Here is a 15000-nt window from a genome sequence, read left to right on the forward strand (position 1 = left end):
GCCGTCAATATTATTCACACACCATTTTTACCAATGTAATCTAATACAGTTTCCATGTGTCCCCTGTCGAACTCGGGAATATTTCTGTCAATCTCAGGAACATGTACGGGTTTCGAATTGAACTCTTTTATTTAATCCACCGATATTATATGCGCTACTTTCATCAGCTCAGAAAGGGTAAACGTTTAAACAGGAGAGTTTTAAATAAAATTTAATTTTTCACGCATTTTATCCGTTTCGTCATGGTTCATTTCAAGTAATTCTAGTATGCATTCCTGTTTAAAGATGTATCATCTTACCTTCTCTTAGTATAGACAATTTGTTATCATCACGCACACATACATGCATACGTAGACACAAATATAAATATACAGGCTAAAAATATTTGTGATTTAACCATTATAGATTAGTTAAGCTGCAAGAATATGATGTAAAACATCAGGGACGAAAAAAAAAGAGTGTAATCGCAATCCAGAGATTCTGCAATCACCCGTGAATAATGTTTCGGAAAGAGCACAGATATGCGAAGCTAAAATGGCCAATATTTCTAAGACATTTTTTTTTATAAAGAAGATTGTTGAACCTTTGCATTGTTTTTTTATCATATCAGATTGTCTTAAAATTACAGAAATATTTAATCAAAAATAAAGAATGTATTTATATTCAAAATATTTCAGTTACTTTTGGGGCAACCCGTATATCATGCGTGTGTGTGTGTGCGTGTGTGTGTGTGCGTGTGTGTGTATGTGTGTGTGTCTGTGTGTAGTTTGTGTGCGCCTTCCAGATAAGTTAGAAAGACAAACCATATCAAGTATTTATTTGTGGATTTGACTGTAGAAGAAAAGGTATGTTTTACTTAGGACCTCTATCCAGTCATATCTGACGGAACAAGAGCACGTTACCCCCGTGATGTAAATAAAGGGTTCCGCTCGAAATTCCGTCCAAATTCCCGAGTTAGACAGAAACATTCCCGAGTTCGACAAGATACACCTGAAGAAGGTCGAAGGTTATATCGACCGAAACGTTGTGAAAATCACACTCAAACAGTATTAAATAAACAGTAGTCTGATTAATAATAATACAAAAGGAATTTTGTTCGTAATTTCCAAGTGATCCTAATTGAAACCATCTTTGTATATTATATTTTGAAAAAAAAAACCACACATATATAATATATATACTATTTGCGAGCCCGACGTTGCCCGGTAGTACAATCCACATAAACATGATACGTTGTTCACAACAGCGGTATGTTTGATTATCGATTAGGACTATAAAGCAACTTCGTATTAAATTTCATAAAAATCGGCCAACTTCTTTTGAGTCAACGAGCTGATGGAACGAATTCACAAACACCCTGACAGATATATATAAAGTTCCTTTTATATAATACTAGCGGGGGGGGGGGTACCCGGCGTTGCCCGAGTGTTTGCAGGTGTGAAGAAAACAGAAAAACGAACGTGGGGGGGGCCGGGTGGTTGTGATGGGGGTAATCAAAACAAAAAAAGTAACGTAAGGCAAACGAACGATGTTAAATGTAAAAATCGAAAAAACAAAAACAAAAAAGAAAACAGAAAAACGAACGTTAAAACTACTTTAAAAAATCTGAAAAATAAAAACAAACATGTGCAAAATAGCTTAAATAAGCCTGTTTCGATATTAAAATTTAAAAAATCGGTGGGTACCCGGGTGTTTTTGAGTGTGTGTGCTCGGTCGGGTGTGGACGGTGTTAATGAAAACCTAAGAATAAGCGAAGTACAAAAAAAAACAGAAAAACTTACGTTACGTGAAAAAATGGCTTAAATAACCCTGCTTCAATATTAAAAAAATAGACATCCCACACCACGATCCAACCTAAAGCTTTTAGACCTAACGTTCTAACCAACTATGCTACCACAACGTACATGGAATTGTGTCAGTTCTTCAAATATTTAAAGTAAATCAGGTAATGACGTCGTCTGACGCATGCATAGAATCGATCTCTTCATGAGAGGACGGGTTTTGCTGAACCCCTCCTCTGTAGAAAAGTAGTTATTTCAGGATGAAAAATTAAAGTTTTTGTCCAATTTTTCGGTATTTGTCGGGCGAAGGATGGCGCGTTTATGTGAGATCAAGTTTCTGCATTTTTGTTCCGTATGTCGAAAGTTTTTAGCAGACATACAAACACATCTATAGATTTTAGCTTATATACATATAGATTATCTATATGAGTGTTTTATCTCAGTATCGCAAATATGGTGCGCAACAGTGTAATCTGCGTACTTTTCTGTGTTACTACCATTTAAAAATATCAATCAATAAAGGCACCATTTTATTTCAAAAGTACCTCACACAAGTATTATAATGCCACCACATTAAAATTATAATGACAGTATTTGTGCCGGATTGCCATTTAGTGTTTAAATAAGATTGATCGGTCGTAAAATATGAACAACAAAAAAAAGAAAAGAAAAAAAACTAATAGAAGTATATAGTCATGATAGTTGTAAAATAAATATTGAATGTCAAGAAGTGGAATGAACTTTTTTCTATTTAAATTTCGTGCAATGGAAATCATCTTTCGACACGGAATCGCCGAACAGAAGAATTGGAGAAAAAAAAGGATTTTTCATTGAATCACGTTCATAGTTCGTGACAAAGAATTATACATTTAAACAGGTGACACATGAATTAAAATCAGGTGACAATTGACCCTTTTAACGTACACCCACCCGCATGCATATGCATGCGTAACCATATTACTTGTATATATATATATATATATATATATATATATATATATATATATATATATATATATATATATACAAAATATGGTTACGTATATTCTGACATAAGTGAAATAAATTCATTACACACGGGGCAAAACATTGAGCAAAATAATAACAGATTCCAATTATTTACGTATCTTCAGATTTAGAAATAAAAGATAATTATTGTCATATCAGTTTCATGAAGAATTATTGGGTATTTAGTTACCAAATATATTAATAAAAAAATATATAATAACGGAAGGAAAGTTATGTTATTTTTTTATATTAGTTGCAAGAATCGTGATCAATTAAAACATATTTCATTTGCCCGTGTTCATTATATATATATATATATATATATATATATATATATATATATATATATATATATATATATATATATATATATATATAGCAAAAGTGCCCGTCGTTGACTGGGTTAAAAATAGCCTACAGAAAATGGACTCTGATTTATGAAAGTATGATAGTTTATGAAAAAGAAGGATTGTAAAGAGATAGCTCCGGATTTAGGGGTATCAAAACCAAAGCAAAATATAATGAAATTAAATATAAAATAGATAAACCCCATAATTTATTATACCATTCCTGCTCACACTGAAACACTTATCACAATATTCTGTGGATCTATATTAAAAAAACTTTGTTAAACTGTGTGGCATATTTCCATTCTATGGAGGGCAGGCGCGAACGAACTCACCATGATTTTATTATACCATATTTCTTCAAACTGAAACATAATTATCAAAGTAAACTTAGGCAGATCGATATGAAAAGTATTTATTAAAGTGTGTGCCTATTCCCATTCTATAGAGGTAAGGCACGAACGCAGATCCCCAATTTTTATACCATGTCTATTAAACTTAAAACATACTTATCAAAGTATTATTATGTACATCTACATCCAAAACACTTGTAAACGTTTTTTTTTAGTTTTTTCTCCATACTTTGTGGACCAGGCGCGAACGCAGACCCCACAATTTTAATGAACCACCGTTCTGCCACATCAAACATACCCATTCCTGTGTCTCAATACATCTTCTATCATTATATGTAATCAGTTTTTTTTTTAAATAGTCAACCATATAGGAGCATATTCGTGATCAGACACACACACATTCAGCTTTATATTATATATATATATATATATATATATATATACACACATATATATATATATATATATAGTGGTAAGTTATCAAAATATATATAACAATTAAGCCATACAAAATAATTCGCGTTTATTTCTCGTGAGAAATTATCAGGCTTCAGAAATTATCAGAAATTATCACGAGAATGAAACGCGAAATATTCGGTGTAACTTAATTGCCACATATAATTTTATAACTTACTAATATATATATATATATATATATATATATATATATATATATATATATATATATATATATATATATATGATGAGAAATATGGAAATAGTATTCCGACAAAATAGAGAAATAAAAAGGAGCATACCGTATTATGTGCTCATCAACGTTTCGTCTTTATTTCGAGACTTCCTCTGGATGAATGAAATTAAGAAACACAAAATATTTGAAAATTTTTCACGTGCAATGTGTGCCGCTGTTCTATTTCAGAAAAACGGAAAAAGACATTTGACATTCAAAAAAGAGTGGAGGGGGGATTGCCTGTTAAAGAGAGGGAAATTTTAGTGACGTCATATAGTCGTTAATGTAATTTTAACAGATATGAACGCAGTTGATATTCTTACTGGAAAGAAATATATATGTTGAAATGCAAATATAGGTTCGTAACAGAAATGAAATGAGTGTTATGTAATTTATTGATTGAGATTGTATGTATTAATAATTATAGGGGGTGTTTGAATGGCGTGATAGGGTTTACATGTGTCTACAGTTAAATTATGTTCTTTTAATAAAAATTTACTTATTAATGGCGCTATATTATAGAAATCTGCACACTGTTTAATTGTGGTTGAATTTGCGTTTACGCAGATTCAAGAAGTCTCCGGCGCGGTTTATTGGAAATAAATTTAACTACTTTTGCTTGTTTAAAGTCAAAGGTTGTGATTATGCTGTAATAAATGAAAGAATAATGCACTTAGAGAATTATTTTTTTTATCTCTTTTATGTTCACTGAGTCTGTTTTCCAATTTACGCTGGGTTTCACCAACGTATTGATGATGGCAATTTTGGCAAGGAATAATGTATATACCTCCATTGGAAACTGCTTTTTTTGGAGATGTTTCTTAGTTCAATTTTTTTTTTATATATAATTTTATATCTCTTTACTAAATTACAAATTTGTCGTATTACTTTTTATTTACAGTTTTTATCTCCAAATTCCCCATTTATGTTATTGCTATATTTTGTGTGTTGCGCTATTCATTATCTTATTTTGTTGTCTTCTTAATATTGATAATAATAGTTATATGGACTATTATTTTGCAGTATTATACAATCTGTAATCGAAAAGTGTTTTATAATTCATATTACAAGATTTTAAACGTATTTACAAACATTAATCTAAAGCAAATAAGTAGATGCGTTGCTCAAGTACTTTTCACATCGATCGCATCATTATATCGACATTAACAATATAAAAGAAAACTACGGTTCTTATTGTTTAAACAATGTTGGATTTGTTCGAGAACTATTCGATAAAACTGATTCTAGAAACGATTGTGAGGTATTATAAAAATGCAGACGGAATACGCGTTAACATGAATTTGAGATGTGAGAAAAATTCCCGCGAGGATAAATTTTTCCCCACAAAAGATAACCAGGGGCAATAACGTCTTAGCGATCATACACTTGATTACGAACGTGACGTTTATCATCTAATGTTATCACCAGATTAAAATATTTTTGGAATCGTGAAAATAACTGGCAGATATTTCTCATCTATAACAAGTTAGGAGCTGCAGAAAATTATTGAAATGGTTTTTCGAAGATCTCAACTTTCCTGATAGTAGAGATTGTCACCGCCAGCAAGATACTTAATAAACAAAATATAATGGATGCCTCTCGAGTATATCGGGAAAAAAACGTCAGTAAAACAATGAATCTTATTATGAGAGGATTTTATACAAAGAACGAAATATATTGTATAACAGAATGGCTTCATCAGCATATATTAGCATTATACTTGAATGAAACTATTTAGTTGGAAACTTCTTAGTTGAATATTTTGACAAAGAAATTGGTGTTTATAAAAAGGAACTGCGTTAATATAAATTATGTTTTTGCAAAGGAATATAGAGAGCAGAAGAGAGAGAGAGAGAGAGTAAAAAGAAGAATTAGGGAGATATTGTGTGATAGATACGGGGCGATAAACGATATCTATTAATTATTGTTGTCCCTATATAACATGTGACTTGTATTTGTTTTGTTTTTTTCATTTCTTTTACAAAAGAGGTAATCACAGATTAAATCTCAGTATAGCAAAACGCACGAAACACTGAAGGAGGACAGAGAGACGAGAAATCAATATAATCTTAATTGTGAGATCGATTTCTTTTACTCGCTTGGGGCATGAAACTATTTTGATGTCAATAGTAAAAAGAGTAGCATAGGGGAAAATCTTAGAACAACTTCACACAAATATCGTTCGCAAATTAACCCCATATATTTTTATCTAAAATAGTTTCAGAACAATGAATACAGGAGTTGTAAAACACGCGACTTTTTCGTCAGGAAATGTATTTTCATGCATAGTAAATTCTATCTAATGCATTTCTGCCAGTGATAATCGATGACTATGCATGGGCGTCTTAACCGTGGTTTGTCATTTCAATTTCTACTGACTCTAAGCGTTGAAGATATACAAAGACATGGGTGATACTATTATCGCTAGCATCCTGTTGGGCTCCAGATTTTATTTTCCTAAATAGTCAAATCATTATCGTTGCAGTTTTCCACAGATTTAATGGCGAATTTCTGCATTTAACGCACCTCGATAACAAGATGTGCTTTTTTAGCGGCTCATCCCATCTATATCTGTTACAGGGAGATGGAGTTTTATGTCAGAAATGTATAAGTTCAGTTATCATAATAATTCAATTTGCAATTCGCTCTGACTCATTTGCGCGGAATAAAAAGTAGAAGTCACTAATTGGAACGCCCTTGATATATTCAAAAGTCGATCAAAATGAACTCCTCCTGTGAATGTTCGACGTGGACACATGTGATGAATATTTGTGCCGGTGTCTGCAACGAAAAATTCTATAAATACTTTACAAACACATGGTAATCCATCATCTATTTATATAAAGAAACAAAAAGGCAAAAGCGGCGATTCATGCTAAATCGCTTATAGTAATACTTTCACCGTGGGTAGCAAGTTGTGGCTGGTGTATTTCCTCAGGGCACTATTTTCTCTCTTATGTAAAAATAATGGCGGAACTAAAATAAATTACCTGTTATTATTCAAAGGAAATGTTTCCTTGTTCTGGCATATCCGGTATCATTTTCATGAGCAAAAATTATTAATAGGATATCACATGATCAATCTTTCGGGAGCCAGCCTGAAATTTCGGCATCATTCTATTTTTGCTTCGATATAATATTGAATATTCGTGTGACGCCAACATCTTTCCGTGTTGTTGTGCAAATGCAGTCCGAATTACTAAAAGATTAAACGTGTTCTCTTCATGTAATACAAATTGGAAGGAAAAAATAAGTAAGTAAATATGTTGTTATAATCAAAAGCGAGAGCTTTGACGTCAAAGCTCCATCTCTCCTTTCCAGATGTTGAGTCGAAAATTATATTGAAGAAAAACAACGATGAAAACGTAAGTTTTCTTAAATTGAAACAAAACGTCCAAATGTACTGTGATCGCAAAAAATAAACATACTATATACACAGACACACGCACGCACACACACACACACACACACACATATATATATATATCTGTATTGATGTCCTTATTGACACCTCCGATAATACTTTTAATACCTTTGTATATAAAAAAAACAACGAGCATAAATTCCATCTCCTGAACTTTAAAAGTGAGTGTCCATAAAGGTACAAAATACCCATAATAAAAATGTATTAAATCGCGATAAAATGATATCATCCACAAAAAAATGTGAAATAAAAAAAAATTAAACAAGATCTCATCAATAATCAGTTTCATTCGATTCTTTCAACATCTTCAAAATCAATCAATCGTTTTAATTTGGCCGAATCTTTTTTTTTTCTATTAGTTTTCTTTTCTTTTTTTTTAGTTTTTCTTTTTTTTATGAACAAATAAAACGAATGCTACACTCCCTTGAAACCCCTAATAATAATAATAGTAGGCAACATCGTAATGCAAACTGCATTAATATATTTTATCAAACCAAACGACAGCTAACACCAGAATAGAAGAAAGTGCAATTAAAAATATCATACGTAGATACTTGACGCCTTTTGACAGTAATTCTAAAATTAAATTTATTATCTAATCCAAGAAGTTTAGAACACGAAGCCTTGTGCTTAGAAATGGCTCCTCGCCGGCTATATAAATATTGGAATTAACCAATGTAGTGTGTACATTCAAATACTCTATGGGAGAATGTAACTTCGAAAATAATAACAATAATACATAAATTGGACATACAACGACAACGTGGTCCCAGCGAATACCCATTCATCTAAATAACACTAGTGCTATAGATAAACATTTGATACAAGAACATAACTTTCTCCCTCGAATCTTAGAAAAGTTCTCGTTGACAACATACAAATTTTACAATATGAGATTAATATTAAAAAATTAAAAATTCTTGCTTGAAGCATCATTTATTAGAACCCTTCAACCCACTATAAATAATATTGCATTCGAGAAAAGCAGTAACGTTCTAAAATGTCTTGCGTAGTTCGTATTAGACGGACTTATTAACGGTGTGCACGAACTTGCTGATTTTAATACTCGAATTTTTAATCGATTTATATATTTACTCGCCTTTTCATCGGCTCTATATATGTTAACTTATCGCCGTTTACTGTATATTTTAGTTTTCTACATTTAATTTTCGTTTTCACTACTTCGCACGTTTTCTTCAACATTTGATGATGATTCATGGACAAATCGAAAGCACGCATGACAGCAATAACTATGGAACTTTGATTGATATTTTTGATTTTGATACAAAAAAGATCCTACGAAAAATGGATAAATGAAAGAAAAGAAACATAAAGCAAAGTCTCTCCGTTGCATTTAATAAAACTTGCTTGAATATATATATATATATATATATATATATATATATATATATATATATATATATATATATATATATATATATATATAGGCGGGTGTGTTTGCATAGAAATATGATTCTTCAATTATACTTTACCTTCTGTTTATATATGAAGCACGATATAATTAAAGCAATGATGGAATACTGCTGCCATATCTGGGCAGGAGCTGCTAAAAACAGCATATCCTGCATTGACAGAGTACAAAATAGGTTTCGTGGCTTAGTGGGGGATGCCCTTTTCCCTACCCTGCCACCTCTCTCCCACAGAAAGCGTCAAGTATCTACGTATGATATTTTTAATTGCATTTTCTTCGATTCTAGTGTTAGATTTGATAAAATATATTAATGCAGTTTGTATTGGGATGATGGTTAATATTATTATTATTAGGGTTTGCGAGCCTATCCTTGTTTTATCGTTATTTCCATGGCAGGTGCTCGTCTGAACTCCAATCTCTGGGTCCCCTCGCCAATCTTTCACGAAAAACTCCCGTCTAGCTCAAGCAACTGTCAAAACTTTCCCCCACTCTTTATCTCTGCCTAAATCAAAACGTGGATTCCATGAACAAAGCTTTTTTCTTAGAACTGCAAGCCTGTGGAACTCTGTTTCGTCTGCCTGCTTCCCACCGGACTACAACTTGGGTGTCTTCAAGTCCAACGTTAACAAATTCTTAATGAACCGCCCCCTTTAGTAAACACTTCATCAAATCTCAACACTAACGTTATGTACTTGCAAAAACCCTTATACCTGAGTGGCTTCCGGGCCTTGATAAGTGGTGACCACTGTGTAAAAAAAAGCACGTGTAACTAATAAATAACAAAAGTCTATATTCTAAATTTCAGGATGTTGACAATGTTGCCGTTTATGTTTAACATCACCCGAAAAAAGATGACGTAATGAATTGAAATAAAGTAATGTGAAAACTAATCGGATTTCATATTCATGCGCTGATGCCTTTACGTTCTTGTTTAATTGAAAAGTAGGTGTTGCATTAATGTAAACATACTCAAAGGGTTAAACGAGACGATGTTCTTCATCGAAATTTGAAATAAAGACTTTAAGGTTCTTATTGTTGAGCACTTTACATTTGAAATGAAAGTCGATCACTTAAGCTCATATTAGAAGATAATGATTTTATGACTATTAGATCGCTATGGACGGACAACACCTTTGGGTTTCGATGGGTGCGCGCCTATATCAGAGCACGTCACTGATGAGATGAAGTACATCGAAAACCACTTTGGGTCTGGCGTTGTCCGTTGTCGATGCAATTGCTTGATTCTATCTAATTCTGGGTTCTAGCTTTATCGTGAGATGTGTATGTGAACGGGTATTTATATATCTATATATAATCTCCTCTTAATGTCTAATATGTGTAGTAAAAAGCGGTTCATCCTTCGTAGGGACGTGATGTCCCTCAACAAATAGGTTGTTCCGAAACGTGTCTGGGGAGTCGGCTAATTTCAGTAAATGTTTGTAGATGTGATATCTACCGCCTGCATACCAGCAGCAACTATCTTAGTTGTATAGGACGCGTTGCTTTTTACATCATAGAATGTAGAACTGGATAAAAATGATTATAAGAATTTAAAAATTGAGGCTTGCCCCATATAGTTAGGTCGTCAGAATTGCACACTTCATGAGTGCGACAACCTGGGTTCGAGCCTATGTTGGAGCACGTCAGTGATGAGATGCAGTACACCGAAACCCACTTTGGGTCTGACGTTGTCCGTTGTCGATGCAATTGCTCGATTCTATCTAATTCTAGGTTCTAGCTTTATCTTGAAAGGTGTATGTGAACGGGTATATATATATATATATATATATATATATATATATATATATATATATATATATATATATATATATATATATGGAGAGAGGGAAAGGACTGTTACAACAAAATCAATATGAAGAGGACAGTTTTAATGATGATATAAATACGCATGACTTGAAGATTCCATTTGAAATAGAAACTGTAATAATAATTTTTTGTGAGTAAGAACTATCTAGTTATAAAATCTGGTCTTCTGTAAAGCTATTCTATTCACAGCCAAACATAAAGATTACAAGACTGTCATCAATTGCCTTGCTGGTAGTTGTACCTCTACTATTCTTATTTACAGACGAGTTTCGCATATTTTAATAGAGTATTTTTTCTTTATTTTGTATTACAGTATTGGGTCAAAGATGTATGCTAAAACATTGTTGACAATTATTATTTTATAATTGAAATACAAGTGAAGCATTTGTTATCGGTGATATTTATCTATGTGTTTATTATAATATAAAACTCACTTTTTGAGTGTGTGAGATCTTTAGTCACAGGTTAAAAAATAGCTCAACTAGTCTTTTTTCAAATATCATACAAAGGTATACAAATGCCTGGAGTATTCTTGTGTATGTTTTGTACAGAATTTTATCTGATAAATATCAGAAACCGAAGAATTCCTGTCTTAAAAATAGTCTTTTTTCATAGTAAAAATATTGATAATTTTTACAGGTGAATCATTTACGTTACATCGACTAAATAAAATATAAAAATCTCAGCAAATCATTTTCGAAAAAAAAAATTCGATTCTAAAAAAACACTTTTTTTCCATATAGATAAAAAAAACACAAGAATTTGACCGGGTATTATTTTGTGTTACATTGACAAAAGGAAATAATACATTCTCTATAAATTATTTAAACAAAAAAGGTGTGTTGCTGCCTTGAAATATAGCTCAGTGTGAGAGCATTCGACTAAAGGTCGAATTGTCTTCTATGCAAGCCCAGATATACCTCAGCAATTTTATTTTAATTTTTCTTATTAATGAGTTTAATTTAGGATAAAAGGAGCGGTTCCATTTGAAATGGCCACCAAAATAACCCCTTTTGTATATTTTAAAACAAACATAAATACGAAGTGAATTTTTCAGGGCATTTATCGTCAAGCTCAAATATAAGCTGAATATTGCAAACAACACAGATGAAATTGGATGAACGATATTATAATTATTATTATTCATTTATCTTTCTTTCCAGCGGACAAATCATCCCTAGTAATATATAATAATCTATGTATCTCTGTCTCTGTCTCTCTCGCCCTCTCTGTAAAACGATATATATATACATGAATGATATTTCTAAAATAGTAAATTTTTTAAAGAACTGTTATACATTTTTCTAAAACAATACATTCTGTTCTAAATAATAAAATATTTTGATTAGATTGTTAATAGAATCTTTGCATGTAAAATTTTCCAAGCATACTAGCAGAACTGCATGCCGTTATCCTTTCTTAAAATCCGCTCAAATATGATATTTGTGTTCCTTATTTATTACCATAAAGTCAACTATTTCATATTATATTGCACACAATAAATAGCTGGTTTCAAAAGAAAAAATATGATTTAAGTACCATCAGCTTTTGCATCAATATCGAAAGGAAAACATAACAACCGTAGTTTAATGATTGAATGTGTGTGTCCAAGTAAGGCAAGGACTTAATTTGTTTATACTTAATATTGGTTCACTGTCGATAGAAGTGTGATTTTATGACATGAAAATTTGTTTCCATGAAACAATGTTTTTAATAGACAATATCCAAGCAAAGGATATATATATATATATATATATATATATATATATATATATATATAGAGAGAGAGAGAGAGAGAGAGAGAGATAGAGAGAGAGAGAGAGAGCGACAGATAGATAGATAGATATTGATCTGTGGAAATATATAGTAGTCCGTCCTTATTTAAGAAGCTTAATATAATTACAAAGCAATGAAATGGATATATATATATATATATATATATATATATATATATATATATATATAGAGAGAGAGAGAGAGAGAGAGATACGCGAGGGGTTGACCAAGTGTAATAAATCGTTTTTTTATTGCACCCGAATAAATAAGAGGGTATTGCGTCAAGCTCAAACATAAGCTGAAGTGATATTGCAAACAACACAGATGGAATTGGATGAATGATATTATAATTATTATTATTCATTTATTTTTCTTTCCAGGGGGACAAATACACCCTAGTAATATATATATTTTGTTCTAAAAAATAACAAAATATTTTGATTAGATTGTTAATAGAATCTTTGCATGTAAAATTTACCAAGCATACTAGCAGCACTGCATGCCGTTATCCTTTCTTAAAATCCGCTCAAATATGATATTTTTGTTCCTTATATATTACCATAAAGTCAACTATTTCATATTATATTGCACACAATAAATAGCTGGTTTCAAAAGAAAAAATATGATTTAAGTACCATCAGCTTTTGCATCAATATCGAAAGGAAAACATAACAAACGTAGTTTAATGATTGAATGTTTGTGTCCAAGTAAGGCAAGGACTGAATTTGTTTGCACTCAATATTGGTTCACTGTCGATAGAAGTGTGATTTTATGACATGAAAATTTGTTTCCATGAAACAATGTTTTTGATAGACAATATCCAAGCAAAGGATATATATATATATATATATATATATATATATATATATATATATATAGAGAGAGAGAGAGAGAGAGAGAGATGGCTACAGATAGATAGATAGATAAATATAGATCTGTGGAAATATATAATAGTCCTTATTTAAGAAGTTTAATATAATTACAAGGCAATAAAATGTATATATATATATATATATATATATATATATATATATATATATATAAAAAGAGAGAGAGATACATAGATAGATACATAGATAGATAGATACGCCAGGGGTTGACCAAGTTTAATAAATCGTTTTTTTATTGCACCCGAATAAATAAGAGGGTATTGCAAATTGCATTGTCATGATTACGAAACTGTCGCAATTGTAGCTTCAATGTATCATCTCTATGTTGCATATATAGGCGATGTTAGATTTAAATAGGGTGACTTCTGTTATGAGCGTGCGTTAGAAGCAGAAATGGGTTATTGCATTTCTGTGAAAATGCATTGAGAATAGGTGTTTATACATTTAAAAAAATCTTGAGCAGCTCTTATACTGTTAGAATTTCAAATCGATCTTTTTGGAACGGTCGGTGTAGGACTAAGTACACTTAGGTAATCGATAAACAGGTAACGTCCATCCGTAATTTAATTGCATTAAGAATGATGGTGACTATGTAGAATAATGTTTGGAGTACAAAAGCCACTCGTTTTAATTTTATGACTCTTCGTAGCTTTTAAACTCTTTGAGTTAAAAAATAGAAGTATTTAATTGTGGAAGGTGTGAAACAGTGTGCCACATGCGCGTCTATATAGATTGTTTTCTAAGTTGAATTGAGAATGGTGGTTATAATTTAGAAAAAAAATTCTTGAGGAAGGATCTTCGTTTTATAACGTACTAATAATCATAAGATTAGTACATGATTAGGCATATTTTTTCTCAGCAAATACAGCGTGGTCAATAGAAAAGCGGGAGAGTTGAAGGTCAGCTTAGATCATGAATAAAATGCGTAATTGCTATTTTTGGATTGGTGCCGTATGAGTGTTGTAAAAATAAATCGTTGTCTGACACTGCGGTGAAATACACGGACAACACGTTGAGTATCTATGAGGATAATATAACACTTTTATTAGAAAAAAATAGAAAAAATATTTCTTCGTAAAAATAAATCTTTTTTTGACAAATTTCCCGATTTTTTAGCGACCACTCTGTAGTTTAAAGAAAATATAATGTGCACATGGGTAATATAATGAACTGACATTTTATCAATTAATTTTACGCATAATAAAATGCTTACGAAACAATGATGCAATTCTTTATCTTTATAACCAAGTACGAGGTAGAATAAAGTACTGTTGCCACATTAAGGCAGTAGCTGCTCGAAGAATCCTCGCATACTTTGTCAGAGTTCAAAACAAATTCATTATCAAGTAGTCGATTCCATTTTCTATTCTCTTGCTTTTCCCTCGGAAGAATGCGTTGGCGGTTTAGGAGTCATTCATCGACACTCTTTCACACACACAAAAAAAAAAAAAAAAAAACACTCGTCTAGCCA

The sequence above is a fragment of the Euprymna scolopes genome, chromosome 26 (genome assembly GCF_053919585.1).
Source record: "Euprymna scolopes isolate OS-2025 chromosome 26, ASM5391958v1, whole genome shotgun sequence".
In the NCBI taxonomy this organism is placed as follows: Eukaryota; Metazoa; Mollusca; class Cephalopoda; order Sepiida; family Sepiolidae; genus Euprymna; species Euprymna scolopes.